Source organism: Triturus cristatus, chromosome 10 (genome assembly GCF_964204655.1).
Source record: "Triturus cristatus chromosome 10, aTriCri1.1, whole genome shotgun sequence".
In the NCBI taxonomy this organism is placed as follows: Eukaryota; Metazoa; Chordata; class Amphibia; order Caudata; family Salamandridae; genus Triturus; species Triturus cristatus.
This window is the reverse complement of record NC_140593.1, coordinates 712,675,657-712,688,980: the sequence shown is the minus strand read 5'-3', so window position 1 is coordinate 712,688,980 and position 13,324 is coordinate 712,675,657. Positions and strand designations below refer to the sequence as shown.

General features: G+C 43.5%; 1 long non-coding RNA gene across 1 annotated transcript in view; it reads right to left on the bottom strand.

The window, feature by feature from the left end:
* Nucleotides 1–2,753: 2,753 nt before the first annotated feature.
* Nucleotides 2,754–13,324, bottom strand: part of LOC146789921 (uncharacterized) — a 106,896-nt gene continuing 96,325 nt past the window's right edge. Inside the window, exon 4 of the long non-coding RNA XR_014969879.1 lies at nucleotides 2,754–2,864. This is a non-coding gene — a long non-coding RNA (uncharacterized LOC146789921). The remainder of the gene's footprint in view (nucleotides 2,865–13,324) is intronic.

Below are 13,324 nucleotides of genomic sequence, written 5' to 3'. Positions count from 1 at the left end.
GAAGACCTACTTTCCAGGCTACAAGTCGTGCAAAACACGGCCGCCCGCTTAGCTTTAAACAAACCCCCGCGGATGGCATCCTTGCCACTACTAAAAGAGCTTCATTGGCTGCCCATTTGAAAAAGGGCACTCTTTAAACTTCTGTGCTTAGCATTCAAGGCACTCCATGGACAGGGACCTAAATACCTCTTGAAAAAGCTGGAATGGTACATACCATCGCGACTCTTAAGGTATAGCAGCCGAAAGCTTCTCCTAGTGCCAAAAATTAAAGATAGGGGGCCGTGCCTTTTCCTATCTGGCTCCGAAACATTGGAATTCATTGCCTCTAGAACTGCGCTCCTGCCCCTTGTTAACTATTTTTAAGAAGCACTTAAAAACCTGGCTATTTAACTGGTACATTTCACTGCAGAAGCCCGCCGCCCAGGCGCCGAGAGATCCCCTTGGGGATGATTTGTGCGCCATATAAATAAAAATAATAATAATGCAATTTAGGAAGCAATAACTTGGAAAAATTAAGGTGAAATTGTAAAGGATGACCATTAGGCCCAGGAGCTTTACTCAATTTAATTACCTTTAATGCTGTAAAAATATCTTGTGGGGAAAGGTCTTGTTCTAACAGAGAGAAATCCATTTGATTATCAAAAGTCTTCCAGATGGACTGTAAAAAGTGCTGAATATTATCTTGCTGAGGACGAGATTACGAAGTATTGTGGCTTGAATATGATTTTGTAAATTTATCTAGAATTTCAGCGTCTGTAAAAACAGGAGTGGAATCAGCTTGAAGAAAGAAATCCATTGTTACCTTATTTTTTTTTTAATTTAAGCTACTTAGCTAACAATTACCCAATTTATTTTGACCTCCATAATACTTTAGGAGGTCATTGTGATGTCGAGCGAAATCACTTCCGCCCGACACCGACTTGGTCATGGGACTGACCGACACCAGGTCAGCGGTCCCAACCCGCACCCAGTCGGCGGTTCCGACTACCACATTAGGATGTGACTAAATGCTGTTCATTTGCATGCCTATATTTCACTATGGAAGCATGCATGACAGCCATAAACAGGCTGTAATGCATGCTCCCTCAGTGAAATGGGAGGTGCAGTTGAGGACACTATGGGTGCCCCCTCGGCCTCCAACCGAAGGACGTGCACCCAATGGGGTCCTGCTGGGGGCTCTCTTACACGCTTTCCGACATGGTTTCCAGGTAGGGTAAGCAGCCATGGAAACCATGTCGGAATCTGTCATTGTACCGACGGAGCCTTTGCAGTCGCATTGTAATGGGCTGCTTGGTTTCCTTTCCGATCACCTCAATACAATGGAGGCGGTTAGAAAGGAAACTGACCAGTCATTCCGGCAGGCTTCCGTCCGGCTGGGAGAGCCCGTCTGCCAGTTGGAACCCAGGTAGTAATCTCAAGGGTGGGCCTTTCCGCCCTTGAGATTACTACCTGGGTTCCGACTGGCAGATGGGCTCTCCGAGCCGGTCGGAAGCCAGCCAGAATGATGACCGGTCGGTTTCCTTTCTAACAGCCTCCATTGAATTGAGGCGAACAGAAAGGAAACCAAGTAGCCCATTAAGATGCGACTGCAAAGGCTCTAACAGTAGATCAGAGCTTTTACGAGCTAAATCGTAATCGGCCCCTATGTACTAGATTTAAGGAAGTAACAGACAGCATTTCCTGTGGAGAGTTTGTTAAACTAGAATTTTGCTTCACATAACCCTTCTAAGTGAGTTTTAAATAGAGTATTTAAATACAGACAGTAGAGCGGTATCAAACTGCACTCTTTTAGTGCTCTTAACTATAGGAAGCAGGTACAGATCTAGATTGACAGAAGCAATATCAGAAATCAGAATGCAACCAATTTCAGACTGCAAAACATGTTGAGATAAAGATTTGCAAATAAACAAGTGATCAATCCTAGAGTGGTAGAAATGTATGGGAGAGAAAAAAGTAAAGACTCTAGAAGTAGGGTTGCAGAGCCTCCAAGTGTCATCAAGTAATCTTTGTGCTATAGCTGCAGTAAATTGTTTATACATTGGTCGAATGTATAAATGTGACTGTAGATCTGTGATCCATAAAGGGGTCCATCACGAAAAATGAGATAATCATCAACAATGGAACATCAATTTGTGTGAAATAGATTCCCAAAAAATAGTGTCACAGGGAGCAGGAGCTTATACGTGTGAGAGGAATTTTGCTAATGAACAATTTCACCTCAACCCATCTTCCTTCTGTGTCATAATCTTGAGATATTAATGTAACATTGAGAAATATACGACAGAGGATAAGAACACTATTTCTTTTCCCTGAACCTGGTGAAGAAATGTTTTTTTCCAACCCATTGTCCCTTGAGTTTAAGAACTGTTGAAGCAACAAAATATGTTTCAGTAGAAATGCAACATAAGCATTCAATTTAGCTAAATAGGAAATAACCTGCTGTCTTTTAATTGGGGAACCAAACCCCTTACCATTGCAAAAAGTAATTCTTAACATTATTTAAGAAAAGGCAAACAAATCATAACCTTCTACATCCTTAAATGGAAAATATATAGTAAATTTATATATCAAAACACACAAAGGGTGGTGTATCAAGCCAGCATTGTATGTGATATAAAATTAACGCAAGAGGGGATAGTAAGAGACAAAGAAAAGAGAAAAGAAGAAAAAGAATAAGTGAGAAGTGGACAGAAAACATGAAAATCAAATAGCGCTTACAACATACCCTGAGAACAGTCTAATGATTTGAGATGGTGAAATCACATGAGGGAGATGAGACCCTGGACCCCAGGATGCGTCGGAGGGGGAGGCCAAACCATACCAATGGATGTAGGCGAATATATCAGGAAGGTAAAATGCAACACCTAAAAGAAGAGAAAAGACAGAAGAGCAAATGTTATCTGTTTTAGACACGGAGAACAATGCTGATGAAAAAGAGAACAGTAATACCATCATGAAGAAAGAAGAAAACCATTGATGTCAAGTAGTAGAAAGTCATGTCACATCCATTGCTTCTTCTCTGTAACTGTCTGAGAATTTCTGTAACATGGCTTGGTCTTCATACTTTGTTGTTTCTGTTTTTTTTTTTAAAAAACAAGGCAGAAACAAGCCCAATCTAGCATTGAGTCTTCTGAGAGCAGGATGCATCTCCAAAACCTCCTTACGTCTGTCCGCAGTAGACTTGGCTAAGTCTAGTGCAAAATAAGAATAAATTAGATCCTAGCCAGGAGATACAAACTTTACTTTTAGTCACTCTAAGTATCATCAATAAATCAGTTGATTCCAGAAAAGGAATGATAACACCTCTGTGTTTCTGGGAAGTGAGCACTGTCTTAAGCGCATGACCAAGTCTGCTACATCTTTGGATGTTTTAAGAGGTAGTGTCTGGCATTCCCTGAACCTAGGTCATGAAAGACTGGAAAAATGAAATAGGGTCCGATTTCTCCAAGCCTTTCCATAAATATGAAGATTGTTCCTCTGATGTCAGTTTTGAGATCCTCTGCCTGCTATTTTCATTTTTGAACCTCTGATCACACAGATAAAAGTTGGTGTGAAGTATCTTGTAAAAGACATTTTGTTCTAGGTTATTGACCCTATTGTTGAGTGAGGATCCTTTATCATCTAATATTAGTATGTGCTCATTATTTTCCTCCACATATGGTTCAAGGGAATGTATTTCCTCTAAAATTATTCCCATGGTAATAGAAAGGGAATATTTGACTGGTGAACTCTTTTGTGTGAGGAAAGAGGTGAAGGGCCTCTGAGTTTCAAATTTAACCTGAAGGAACCTGCCACTGGCGGATGAGCAGCCAGTGAAATGGCTGTTGGTAAACTCTGAGGATGAGGCTCAGAGCGTTCCATGTCTTTGAGTAAGACAGAGAAAGGTTTAGGGTCAGAAAGCTCGGAGATGTTGGAACGTGATGTTGTAATGGAAGAGTTAAATCTGAAATTCAGCGCCATCCCATATATAAAAGCAGCTAGGTGAATGTGTTGTGGTGACACATAGCTGAAATTAATTGAGGAAGAAGTGCTTCATAAAAACCAGAGATAGCACCAAACTGGTTCATATTATAGATATGGCAGCAAAATGGTGAAGGCTAGCCTATTTGGTGACTGACAACATTGGAGTTGTGATGAGAGGGCAGCAAATGGTCTAAATGTAATGCAAAGTGAGCAAAGCAAAGTGAGCAAAAGCACCTGAAACATAATATAGAAAATCGTCAGTTAGTGGTCAGGGAAGCACAAAATGGAAGACGCGATCCAGATACTTAGTGCGCCCGCTGGCATGGTTTAATATTCAGGAAAGCCATCATGTTTCTGAACAGGAAACCGCTCCAAAGAAGGGAAATGCTTCCAATGACTTTGCCCGGTACTAGAAAGGTGTCATAAAGGAGAGAAGTTACCTCTGGGCCAACCCCCCTCCTACAGTCCCAGAGCCACGCTAGAGAGAAGTCATCTTCCGATGTCATCAAGCCACGCCCCCAAGGTGGCATAGTCTGGATTCCTCCTGGTACCTCTTTCATTCACCGCCATACATTCTCTCCCTCTTATTGTCATCCTTGCTTTCTTTCTTTTTCACAAATTTTCAGTGTTTCTCTTCTTCCCTCTTTTCTCCTTTCGTGTTTTTTAATCTCTTGCTCTGGGTCAAAGTCTGAGGAGGGAAAATGTGTGCCGGTGGGCCCCACCTGCTACCACCGGCTCAAATGAAGCACTGCATATCTGCAGTGTTTGGGGATGCTAATGGGGGAGTTAAGCAATTTCTTCTCCGTGCTTCATGTGATTGTATTCTCTTCCTGTAAAACGGAGTTCCTCTTGGTGTTGCACTAATACCATGCTTCTAAACCTTCAAATGAAATGTGCATTATAGTTTCCGTTTCATTATACCAAATCAGGATTCATAGTTTAATAAATTATTTTTGTAGTCAACATATATCAGTTGAAATTTTTACCAGCGATTTTTGATATGCACGACTGATTCCAGCTATTTTAGAAATAAATACAGATGTCCTTCCTCTTGTGTTTCTCTCAGCTGCTGCTTGTCAACTCCACTGACACCAACAGAAAGAGAAACTCTTGGCCTGTTCGCTGATTTATAATTGTAAATGTAACACAGAGTGTGTAGGTGTAAGACCTTCTTTTTTTACAATGCCATGATTAGTTTTAGGACGTAGGCTCTATTCTGACCTCCAGTGGTGTCAGATTTCCATTTTAATTAACCAATTTCACTTCTGGTTGCATTTCCAATCTTTACAATAACATTTCCAGCAGTCCAGAGTTTATGGACGATGAAGTTGAAGAGGTACAAGGCAGCAGGTTTCAGAAGTCAAACAGACTATCAAATGTTAAGATCTGTGTTTTTTAGTATGGCTGTAACATAGGAACTATAAAAGCAACCTTTGATTTGAATTTCAGAACAATGACTCCAGTTACATCGAGTTATATGCATCATAGACACAAAGATTCAGATGTGCAACATCATATTTTACATAAAGGTAGGATGTATCTTTTTCTTAAAAAATCATTAGAGTATTGTAGAAAAGTTGGTTTCTGTTGCAGTAACCCCCCACTTTTTGCCAGACTACTGATGCACTTTTACTTGATGTGCCCTGGGTCTCTGCCAATCAGGTTCCCAGGGCCTGTGTTCTTTCCCCAAAACTAACCCAATTGGCATATCTGGCCACAGGTCAGTCCCTGGTAAATGGTACCACAGGTACCCAGGGCACTGTGACTAGAGAAGGCCTCTAAGGGCTGCAGCACTTATTGTGCCACCCTTAGAGGTCCTGTACCAGTACACTCACACACTGCCTTTGCAGGCTATGTGTTTTGGTGCAGAACAAAGTGAAGAGTCGACATGGCACACATCTCTGTGTACCATACCTACGACCCACTGCCCTGGCATAGTTCAGTTACCCCTCTAGCTGGGTGGTTTATACCAGTGGTGAGGGTACAGGTGCATGAGCCCTGTACCCCTAGAGTGTCTAAGTCCATTCTTATGTGAGATCAAAAAGGACTAGCCTATTTGTGAATTTACATAGACTCAAGACCGTAAGGCATGGTACAAACCATTTTGTTTGTTCATGAAGCCCTCACCCACCAACCTAGTTGGTGGCATGCTTCATCATCGGGCCCACCCAGTGACACTGAGTGTGTCCCGGGTGTGCTTCAAAACCTGGATACAGCGGAGCAGGTATGTATCTGAGTGTGCAGTGTAGTGATGTGAAAGTGACGATTTAAAAGCTATGCAGGGATCCCAGTACCCGAGGGTAAATTATATTTTAATAACTGGGTCACTGCTAGCATTAAAAAAAGGCTGTTGGATGATATAGGAATGTTAATTAGGGTTTCCTACATCCAGGTGTGGTCTACATGTTTCAGCCAGGCCTTCATGAATAAAACTGGCTTTCCTCAGGACCAAAGTGTGTAGTTGCAAATTACTTAGATTTAAGTGATTGTGTAATTTTGAGAAATGTGTAGCACTCGCTAAGGTGCTTTACATGCGAGAGGGGGATTCCCTCTTAGAGCATTAGTTGGCTTGTTGCCAAACATGCCCCATGGAGTAGTCCGGCAGAGGAATGGACCAATACTTTTGGTCAGTGTCTGCGTTGAGCCTCCAGTCATCTCTGCGGCCTCCGTTTGGAGTCCATTCTTAGACATTGTAAGTGCAGTTCTGCCATTAAGATTATATGGGGCTGGGAGTTTGTCATTACGAACTCCATAGCACCATAACGGCTATGCTGAAAACTGAGAAGATTGGTATCAAACTTCTCAGCACATTAAACCCACACTGATGCCAGTGTGGGATTTAATGAAAAATGCACACAGAGGGCATCTTAGAGATGCCCCCTGAAAACTAACCCACCACTAGTGTCCAGGCTGAGTGGCTGCTTTCAGCTGCCACCACCAGACATGTTTCTGGACCCCTGGGTCGAGAGTCTGCTGCTCTCTGAGGCCTGAAACAATGCACATCCTGGGACGAGGTGGCAAGCCTCCTCCCCCAGGATGGGCAGGGTTCACGAAGGGGAAGCTTCAAGGGCTTGCCGCCTTTGTGAGCTTCCCCAGGCAAATTGCTGCTTTCAGCAACTGGTCCCCACTGGCTCTGACCCTCACTATCGATGGGAGAACCGGCGGGAAAAACAAGTGAGGAAGAGAGGTGTGGCCACCTCTGCCAACTCCACCCCTCAGGTGGGGGAGGCGAGGTGAAGCACAACCGTCAGTCCATGCCATCTTGAAGATGGGGGGGACTCAGCCAACCAAGGACAGGCACATGACCCCCTCCAACTGGAGGGCAGCATAATAGGGGGTGTACCCACCCCAGGGAGAAGACCCATTGTTCCCTGCCTTTTCCTACCTGTAACTCTCCTAAATCTGGTATTTAGGGGCACCCCTGAACCTTGCTTCCTCAGATCCAGGCAAGAAAAAAGAAGAAAAGAAGAAGGACTGAACACCCATGCAGCAGCTAATAAGAGGAAGACGCCCACAGACTTGGGCCCAGCCCTACTGGCCTGTCTCCCCCTCAAACCTGCACCTGCGAAATCCCGGTGTGTCCTGCAGTCATCAACTTTAAAACCCCGGAGGACCTGCCTGCCTTCACTTTAAAGACTGCTTCTCCTGTGAACACCCGATTTGTTCAACTGCAACCTGTGGCAGCAGCCGGAGACCGCAAATCCGTCCCACTCTGCAACCGCCATCCACGGACCGAGCTCAAGTGGGCAAACACCATGAGGAGGTCCCCCTGTTATCCCTGACCTGCCTCAAGCCTCCAGCCGACACCTGCAGCCTAAATCCAGAAGCACCCCCTAACCGTGACCCAGAGCTGGTAAGAAAATCCGACCCCAAATGCACGCCAGCACCCATCGCCCAACGGCCTTGTGTGCCCAAATCAGACAGTGCCTAACCAACCCTAACTTCCCACCTTACCTCTCGAAGTGGTGGTTGCACCCAGAAGTCCTTTGTCTGCCTGCCTGCAGTGCTTTTGCAAACCGGAGGTTTTCCATTGGAAAAAGCAGAGCATCCGACCTCGAAACAGCACCCTGCACCCGGCCACCCTTGGTGCCAATTTGTTTCCCCATTTGCCCTGAGCTAAAGTCCAGGAGCTTTGCTCCCACAACCCAGTGGCCTGCTCGCCAGCAGCCACCAACCGGAGGCCCCCTATCCCCCTTTAGATAACATTAGGCCTCAACACTCTGCACCCAGCTGCTCTAGTGCCGCTGAGGGTGTAACAAGAGGGCATCATAGACACTAGGGGACCCCTGAGTCTAACCCCAGAACCTCAACTCCAAAGACCGATTACTTACCTAAAAAAACGATAACCATATTTTCTTAAACAGGATAACATTGACACTTTTTCCTGAAAAAGTTTCTAAGTGTGGAGTTTTGACACTTTTTCCTGAAAAAGTTTCTAAGTGTGGAGTTTTGAAACCTAAAGAAATTCTTTAAAATTGTACGATTTAACAAAAACGGTTTTACTCACCTGTTTACAGGACATATCCCAGTGCTGCATCCAGGCATACAGCACTGAGTAAGAAAAGTAATCCAAAAGTAACTTACCTACTATTTTACTGAAAATCCCATTCAAGTCTATGTACTGTATTTACAAGTGATTCCATTTCTCTGAAACAATACTGTAAGTCAAACAATAGAACATTTACAATTGCAATTTAACTGTTTTACAATCCGGATTTACTACTATAAAGTATTTATTATTTACCTGTTCCAGGCTTGCTTGGTTCTAGAAATAAAGTAACTAAAAGAATATTTTTTATACAAAAACAATTGGTCTGAAGTTCAGTCTTTGGGTGTGTGAATTCATTTGCTGACTGAGTGTGTAAAACAAATGCTTAACACTGTCCTCTGATACTGCCTTACTGCTCGACCACACTACAATAAATAGAAGGTAAGGTTCTTTCTAATTTTACCTCTGCGTTCCTTTGGGGTTGCACTTGACTCTGTGCACACTATACCTCACTTTGGTATAGTATATACAGAGCCAGCTTCCTACAAGTATTAAAAACATATTTTCAAATTATGGAGCAAATAAAAAAGACACTGCTAGCGAGTGTTGCAGAATGTACATTGGAAACGTATTTAATACATTTGTCAAGAAGTATATTACCACAGCACTACACTTAAATCAAACGGCATCTAGGCTCTACTGCATAGCAGTACTTGGTGGACAACCGAATATTAAAACAGGAGAGTTTTTCTGGCCGTCCTATAAGAGCTGTTTGATGGTTCTTAGTTTCTCTAACTTGTTACACGAGAAGCAATACATTGTAGCTCGCAGGGCTGTTGATTTTATTCCCTGCTGAGAGACTGAAAGATTCTGAAAAAGGTGCATGTCTTCTGTAAGGGCACAATACACAGTTACAGCTGCACCAGTTAATCTGCTCCATAGGAAGAGGGAAATTTCAGTCCACCTCGTATTCAGGTCAAGGGATGGGGCCAGTGGGACCATACCATCCCACCGTCGCAGCTCGAGCCCTCCCCTATGATACCTGATTTACTTTGGTTCCCTGCCAAAAATCCCAGGATAAGGCTAAAACGGCTGCCCCCTTGTGTAGGTCTGAAGACACAAGAGTCATATAATGAAGCCCTCTGGCCTGCAAATCAATACACCATGAAGGCTCACCTCTCTCCGTCCGCCATGTTGAATGGAGATCCTCAAATGCCTCAGCCTCCAGAGCAGCCCTGGCTCCCCTCTCCTACCACGGAGCACTTACAATCCTGGAAAAGGTACGAGGGATTGGCTTAAGATGCCAAATTCCAGCAAAATGTCAGCTGATCCCTGGGATTTTTCAAATCCTCAGACTCAGTAGAAATTTCGCTTCAAGGTACATTACACAAATTCACTGCTGAAAAGGATTTTTTTAAGGATATATTCTGGGAAAATAATGGTCAGGTGGAAGCTGCTCTGGAACGCATTATTTGCAATACCCATTTTGGCCCCAACACAGAGATGAGAGCCTCCTCAGCACATTGTATAACATTTCAAGGGCATAATTGAAGCCATATGCACTATGGCAGGAGGGGCACCCGGATCTTGTTATAATGGGAGACATCAGAAGGCCCACAGCGAATCCAGGGTAATGAAGTTGCATGAAGTATCTGTGGACAGAAATAAATACTGACATGCATTCATTTTTTAATTTTTATTATTTTCATTCAGTACATTTACGTTGCTGTGAAGTTAACACTATCCGACCAAAGAGAAGGCTTCTCTGGGCAAGTAATTCTAACTTTCCTGATCTGAGCTTTTCCCATCAAACTCAACACCTTTACCTTGGATCTCGTTCAATGCCTATTAGATATTGTGGTCCCTTCGTCTGATACAGTCTGTTGTCTTGCCCTGCAGAAGGATTTTGGCTTCCAGAAAAAGTACCATGGCAAAGCCTCCAACTGGGTCAAACCTAATTGGTATATTCGAACCGCGCTCCACTTCGGTCAGCCTGAAGTCGTGCCTATGTACCAGTCTACCACAACCAGTTTACCCTCATTGGTGCTTAGTGCTTTTTGGCACTATTTACATTTAAAACTTTAAAAACTCATAGCTCCATTTCCCCTAATTTTTTTGTTGTTGTTTTGGTGTAACTTTGTGCAATAAAGTGTAACTTGCGTAGAGGTGAAGTAGTAGACTTACCTGAGTAGAGTCTTTGTAAGTTATTTATGAAGTCCATAACATCAGTGGTAGCAGGCCCACCAGGAGCAGCCTCCCTGTTGCTCAGCCCATCTTCAACTGTAAACACTCACACCCGCACCCACGCCTTCCAATCACGTCCACCACACCAACATTCCACACAGAACACTCACACTGGCTGAGCAGCTAGGAACAAGGTAACATGGGAACATTATAAACACAACAGGAAGATACCACTTATCACCTTCCCCATAAATTGAAAATTAAGTGAACCATACACAAATGGAAACAACAATGCACAACAATGTAAAAATGAAGGAAATAGTCCAGAACTCAGGGATGCAAGGAAAAACACAACATTACGAGAGGGAACAAAGACTAAGCATAGGAGGAACGAAGAATAAATAGAAAAATGCTAAATATCACACATCCTCCCCCTTTGATATTAAAAACAAATGGAAAAGAAACCGTAGCGTTAAGCATACAAAAACAAAGGGAGATAACACCACATGAAAAGGCACATAAACCTTAGACTAAAGAAAGATAAAAATAAGTATCTAAACATGCACTGCGAAGCAGAGCAAAGCACTGTGAAGAGAAACACGGGAGTAACGCACCCCAGAACTCTAACACTATGGGTGGACTGCACCCATGTATCGACTCCTCATATAAGGGACAAAAAAGTGGAAACTGTGAAGAAGGGACAGAGACCCAACTCACCATCCCTCAAGTAAGGGACAAAACATGCGAAAATAGTGCTGTGGCCCATAAAGCAATTGTGTAGACTGGACTAACATCCACTAAGTCACCCCTCTTTTAAGGGTAAAATGACATAAAACCAGCATCATGTATGGGTATAAATAAATCTGTAAAACAGTGTAACGGGAAAGAAACCACTTTACCACCCTTCCTGTAAGGGGTGGTAAAGTGGCATGAGAAACATTTGTCAAAGAAGAACCCTCTTCAACTTTGAAAGTTTCCATAATACAACCAGGTATGCATGTCACCTGAACTTGACATGCCAGACCCCAAAAATGTGTAACTAACCCAATCCAGTGTGCGTGTCACCATAGTAAAAAAAAAACATTACATTTACAGCTGGTAGGCAGATTCACAGGAAAGATGACCGTAAAGAATATCCGCGCATAGCCATGGCACACGCTCTGTATGCCCCAGAAGTGGTATGCGTGTCACCGTACTGGGTGGAATAAAGTTTTGCCAAAGAGTACAATAAAAAAAGCAGTTCATACTGAAATACCAAAATAATCCAGAGATACCTGCCATACCCTCACGAAAGTGAAGCCATCAACGTAGGTGCCCATGTGCCATCTGCACGCTGAACAGCACCTCAGGGCTGCCAACTATGCCTCGCACAGCCAGAACAACAAGCTGAACGTGGAGCGTTAAACAAAGATTCAATAGTAATGTGGACCTGCACGCTTCCCCAGTGTCAGAAATTGAATGCAGCCTCCAAACTAAAGGTGGCGGCACGCAGTTGTGATGAGCGCAGGGTGGTTTGTGGCAAGTCCATGCTGCAAAGCATTTCGTATGCAACTTGCCGAGGTACATAGCAACAAAGACGTCAAATAAATGTCACCACACGACTGCATGATGAAGGTAGGTGTGCGTGCTCTACACGTGACTCATGCCTCCATTTTGAAACCACACCACAGTGGTTTACCTGCCAATATCTAACGGAACATAAAAATATGGCCCTGATGGCTTGTAAAATAAGCACAGTACTCCCAACTGACAGCAACATTTCTTCACAAACTGAAACGGCAAAAGGTTCAGAGAGACACCCCGCAGTAGAACGCAAGCTGGCAATAAATAGATAAAATTTGTTTTGTGATTCTGCCAGATGTGTAGGCACTTCTTTCATAAAGTTCAGAAGTGCCTTCCCAAGACACAAGATAGTTACTGCACTGCGTAGAACTGGCAGACCAATTTTCCAAAACACACAGAAATGCAGTATAAGAGGCACAGGCAGAATTTTTTGAGCTTCATGATGGGAGCAAGACTTATTACTTAATAGTCCAAAAGATATAATGTTGGTGAGTGCAGCACGCCTGGGCTGGGGCTGTCCGATGTGTAGGACACTAGTGGGGCTGCGAGGCATGCTGCACCAATTTCTCGTGTTTGATGTGGAGACACATTCTTTTCTGTGAAACACCACCTCCAGGCAATGTACCTTGTGCTGTTTATCTTGCCCCTTGTGAACTTCTTCCACCTGAAATGTAGTGTGTGCTGTCAGTGACAGTCGTTTCTGTAAATTGCTTCCACTTGAAGACTTCTTTCGCATGTCATCCTTAACTTCCTTAAGACAGCTTGTAGAGCATGAGTTTGTCTCCAGATCATCGCCAAAATGAAACAAGGTGTATCTTGCATAGAGGTGAAGTAGTAGAAATAGCCGAGTAGAGTCTTTGTAAGTTTTTTATGAAGTCCAGAACATCAGAGGTAGCACCACAACAGGAGCAGGCTCCCTGCTGATCAGACCCTCTTCAACTATCAACACTCACACCAGGCAACCTATCAATCATGTCAATCACACCAACATTCCACACAGAGCACTCACACTGGCTGAGCAGCTAGGAACAAGGTAACATTATAATCACAACAGTAAGATACCACACTTGTTTATTAAATCTATTTACTATTTTTATAAATTGGAGTGGGATGTTTAGTGTGTTG